Source organism: Perca flavescens, chromosome 12 (genome assembly GCF_004354835.1).
Source record: "Perca flavescens isolate YP-PL-M2 chromosome 12, PFLA_1.0, whole genome shotgun sequence".
NCBI classification, from domain to species: Eukaryota; Metazoa; Chordata; class Actinopteri; order Perciformes; family Percidae; genus Perca; species Perca flavescens.
In genome coordinates, this window is record NC_041342.1 from 35,134,491 (window position 1) to 35,139,490 (window position 5,000).

At 44.3% G+C, this 5,000-nt stretch overlaps 1 protein-coding gene across 1 annotated transcript in view; it reads right to left on the reverse strand.

Annotated features, from left to right (window-relative positions):
- Positions 1–4,708, reverse strand: part of wdr33 (WD repeat domain 33) — a 58,818-nt gene extending 54,110 nt beyond the window's left edge. The window contains exon 1 of the mRNA XM_028594392.1: positions 4,524–4,708. The gene's annotated coding sequence lies outside the window, so the exon portion shown is untranslated. The remainder of the gene's footprint in view (positions 1–4,523) is intronic.
- Between the last annotated feature and the right edge of the window lie 292 nt (positions 4,709–5,000).

The following is a 5,000-nucleotide window of genomic DNA, read 5'->3' on the forward strand; positions in this document are numbered from 1 at the left end:
AACATGATTAAATATCCTACATGGCTTTAATAGAAACATGATTAAATATCCTACATGGCTTTAATAGAAACATGATTAAATATCCTACATGGCTTTAATAGAAACATGATTAAATATCCTACATGGCTTTAATAGAAACATGATTAAATATCCTACATGGCTTTAATAGAAACATGATTAAATATCCTACAAGGCTTTAATAGAAACATGATTAAATATCCTACATGGCTTTAATAGAAACATGATTAAATATCCTACATGGCTTTAATAGAAACATGATTAAATATCCTACATGGCTTTAATAGAAACATGATTAAATATCCTACATGGCTTTAATAGAAACATGATTAAATATCCTACATGGCTTTAATAGAAACATGATTAAATATCCTACATGGCTTTAATAGAAACATGATTAAATATCCTACATGGCTTTAATAGAAACATGATTAAATATCCTACATGGCTTTAATAGAAACATGATTAAATATCCTACATGGCTTTAATAGAAACATGATTAAATATCCTACATGGCTTTAATAGAAACATGATTATATAGCCTACATGGGGTTAATAGAAACATGATTAAATATCCTACATGGCTTTAATAGAAACATGGATTTGATTGATTCGTTTGGTGAGTGTTAATTTCGGACCCTGCACCCATCCAGACTTAACACTTCACTTACACATATATCACCCCCCCCCCCAAAACACAAACCTCTCTGTTTACACACACACACACACACACACACACACACACACACACACACACACACACACACACACACTGAAATGCCTGACGGTTTACATTTGGACAAGCCCCCCAACAGGACACAGCACCTCTAACTGTTCTCTCCTCTTCCCTCCCTCCCTCCCTCCCTAGACACTACCTGTTCTCTCCTCTTCCCTCCCTCCCTCCCTCCCTAGACACTACCTGTTCTCTCCTCTTCCCTCCCTCCCTCCCTAGACACTACCTGTTCTCTTCCCTCCTCCCTCCCTCCCTAGACACTACCTGTTCTCTCCTCTTCCCTCCCTCCTCCCTAGACACTACCTGTTCTCTTCCCTCCCTCCCTCCCTCCCTAGACACTACCTGTTCTCTCCTCTTCCCTCCCTCCTTCCCTAGACACTACCTGTTCTCTCCTCTTCCCTCCCTCCTCCCCCTCCCTCCCTAGACACTACCTGTTCTCTCCTCTTCCCTCCCTCCCTCCCTCCCTAGACACTACCTGTTCTCTTCCTTCCCTCCCTCCCTCCCTCCCTAGACACTACCTGTTCTCTCCTCTTCCCTCCCTCCCTCCCTAGACACTACCTGTTCTCTCTCTCCTCCCTCCTCCCTCCCTCCTTCCCTAGTCACTACCTGTTCTCTCCTCTTCCCTCCCTCCTTCCCTAGACACTACCTGTTCTCTCCTCTTCCCTCCCTCCCTAGACACTACCTGTTCTCTCCTCTTCCCTCCCTCCCTCCCTCCCTCCCTAGACACTACCTGTTCTCTCCTCTTCCCTCCCTCCCTCCTTCCCTAGTCACTACCTGTTCTCTCCTCTTCCCTCCCTCCTTCCCTAGACACTACCTGTTCTCTCCTCTTCCCTCCCTCCCTAGACACTACCTGTTCTCTCCTCTTCCCTCCCTCCCTCCCTCCCTAGACACTACCTGTTCTCTCCTCTTCCCTCCCTCCCTCCCTCCCTAGACACTACCTGTTCTCTCCTCTTCCCTCCCTCCCTCCTTCCCTAGTCACTACCTGTTCTCTCCTCTTCCCTCCCTCCTTCCCTAGACACTACCTGTTCTCTCCTCTTCCCTCCCTCCCTAGACACTACCTGTTCTCTCCTCTTCCCTCCCTCCCTCCCTCCCTAGACACTACCTGTTCTCTCCTCTTCCCTCCCTCCTTCCCTGGACACTACCTGTTCTCTCCTCTTCCCTCCCTCCTTCCCTAGACACTACCTGTTCTCTCCTCTTCCCTCCCTCCCTCCCTCCCTAGACACTACCTGTTCTCTCCTCTTCCCTCCCTCCCTCCCTCCCTAGACACTACCTGTTCTCTCCTCCTCCCTCCCTAGACACTACCTGTTCTCTCCTCTTCCCTCCCTCCCTCCCTAGACACTACCTGTTCTCTCCTCCTCCCTCCCTCCCTAGACACTACCTGTTCTCTCCTCCTCCCTCCCTAGACACTACCTGTTCTCTCCTCTTCCCTCCCTCCCTAGACACTACCTGTTCTCTCCTCCTCCCTCCCTCCCTCCCTAGACACTACCTGTTCTCTCCTCTTCCCTCCCTCCCTCCCTCCCTAGACACTACCTGTTCTCTCCTCTTCCCTCCCTCCCTCCCTCCCTAGACACTACCTGTTCTCTCCTCCTCCCTCCCTCCCTCCCTAGACACTACCTGTTCTCTCCTCTTCCCTCCCTCCCTCCCTCCCCTCCCTGGCTGGCTGCCAGAAATCACCACTTACTCGCTAATTAATTAGCCTGAGTTACACGCTAGCTATCAGTAAACAGAAGGTAGTGGCTGGGGGCTGGTGTGTGTAGGTCTGTATCTGTGCGTAGGTCTGTGTGTGTAGCTCTCTGTGTGTGTGCGTCTGTATGTGTGTTTGTGTAGGTCTGTGTGTGTCAGTTCGTAGATCTCTGTGTGTTTGTGTAGGTCTGTGTGTGTGCGTCTCTGTGTATGTGTCTGGTGTGTGCGCCAGTGTTTGTGTGTCGCCCACCCCCGCATTTGGTAACTGGCGAGTGTTAATTTGGGCAAACACACAATTTTGGAAAACACTGAGACAGACTGTAGCAGAAGATGGAAATACTCCGATAAAGTACAAGTACAAGAGGTATAGTTAAACTGTTCAAGGACACACACACACACACTTAATTGAATCTCTACCATGCAGCCACTGTCCATCCATAAATCATTCCCTGAAAATGAAAGAGCTGCTTATGTTACAGAGCTTGTGATTACAAGATATTTTGGTTTGTAATAATATTGTAGTTTTAAGTAAGGGACATGATGAAAAATGGGACATATCATGAAAAAGTGACTATTTCAGTGCTTGTGCACACACACACACACACATCAGAATCAGGAGATCTACCAACCCACACACTTTGAAATGAGACAACACAGACATATTTTATGGGCTGCGATCAAAAATAGTTGAGATCCAATTTTAGATTTGCTTTCCCTTCCTAACGTTAAAGGGTAACTGCCGGGTTTTTTCAACCTGGGCCCTATATTCCTGTGTTTGTGTGTAAGTGACTGATTGGAACAACAATCTTTGACAATGGTCCAGTATTAAGATCTTTCTGTTTAACCAGAAACAGCTATTAAATCGCTAGGGCTAAACCCACCAGACTCCATTTAAAAAAAACAGTCGTTTTAGCGTGTATTGGGCCAGCATATTGTCACGTGTAAATCAGTAAACTATATATTTATTTCAACCTAAACTAGAGTTGTGATGGTTGGAAAAGTGCAAAGACGACCCAAAACGGCTTTTCGTAGTTTTATTTAGTTTCTGTCGACTTTGAATGAAGTATGTTTTACGATGCTAAAATTACTGATTATTTACATGGAGTCTGGTGGGTCTGAATAACGCAATTTTGCCAATGTTTTTATGATTTAAAAAAATTATTTCTCCCTAACAGAAGTCGATAATCCTTTCCATAATGTTAATAATTAATCTGAGCCTGTCAGTGGCAAAACGAGCCCTTTTGTAAACGTAAACAAGCTGCACAACTGCCCTATTAACTTACATTGTAGTTTGTATCTTGCTGGAAAAATAGTAGTTACCCTTTCACAAGCAGGCTCATTAATTTATCTCACACACACACACACACACACACACACACACACACACACACACACACACACACACACACACACACACACACACACGTAACGTTACTACACAGTAATCCTCAGCTATCACTGAGACAACACGAGGTTGTTGGTTAGCTAAACAGGTGGCTAACACAGAGCTAACGCCCCATGAACTGAAACAAGCGGTGTGATTAATTAAAAGATTTCAGGCAGTTACTCTGCGATTTATAGAATGTTATCGTTTCAACATGTTATGTTGATTTTTTTTTACGTTTAAGGCTAGAAGGGATACAGCCAACGTAACGTCAAACGTCACGACAACAACAGTTACGTTTAGGCACCAAAACAAATAGCTAGTTAAGTTTAGGAAAATAGTTTATTTTTTGGATTGAAACACTCCCTAGGAACGAAAACGTGTTTCATGAGAGAATTTATTAAATTTATATTATATTAGATTTTGCGTAACTTCCGGCCGTTGCCGTATCCCTTCTAGCCACAACCCCCTGGATGCTGTTGCTAACAGCGTAAGCTTGTGCTAACAGGCTAACTGTAAGCAGGTTCCCCTAGCTCGTAAAAAGTGCTGTTCCTCGCTGACATATCCTGCCTGTAAGTGGAGTTGAATCCGTTACATGTGCCGTGTTTCTAAGCAAATGAAAGCCCGGAGTTCGCTGTGTGTTGTGTGCCGTTTTTTAAATGGCGGCCCGGTGATGGAACAACGCGCTGCAGCTAAAACACTCACCGACGATCCCCGCTGCAGAGTTAGCTATCTAGCTGTCACTAAATGGCTACAATCCTCCGTAAAGATCTCCTCTGAAGAAACATGAAGGTCTCAAACTTTATTCAACTGAACTTAAGGTTTATCACTTTAGCCACCAGTGGACTCCATCATGACGATTCTTCTTGTCGGCCTGCAGCAAAGCATGTCGGGAGTTTTTTTTTAACGGGCGGGATAGCGATAGCGCGCCGTCATAACGCAAAGGATTCTGGGAAATTGAGTTTTAACGTTCTTTGTCCTTAAACGCCAAAGGAAAAACCGGGTGAAAACAAAAAAGTATTATATGTATTATAGGGAAGAGAGATAAGGTAAGAAGGTACATATAATGAATTATATCATACGATACTTACACATAATAAAATGAAATAAAATAAAAGTGAAAAACAGTCAAAAGTACAAGCACACATACATGTTTCTTTTATTAATATAACAACACATTAA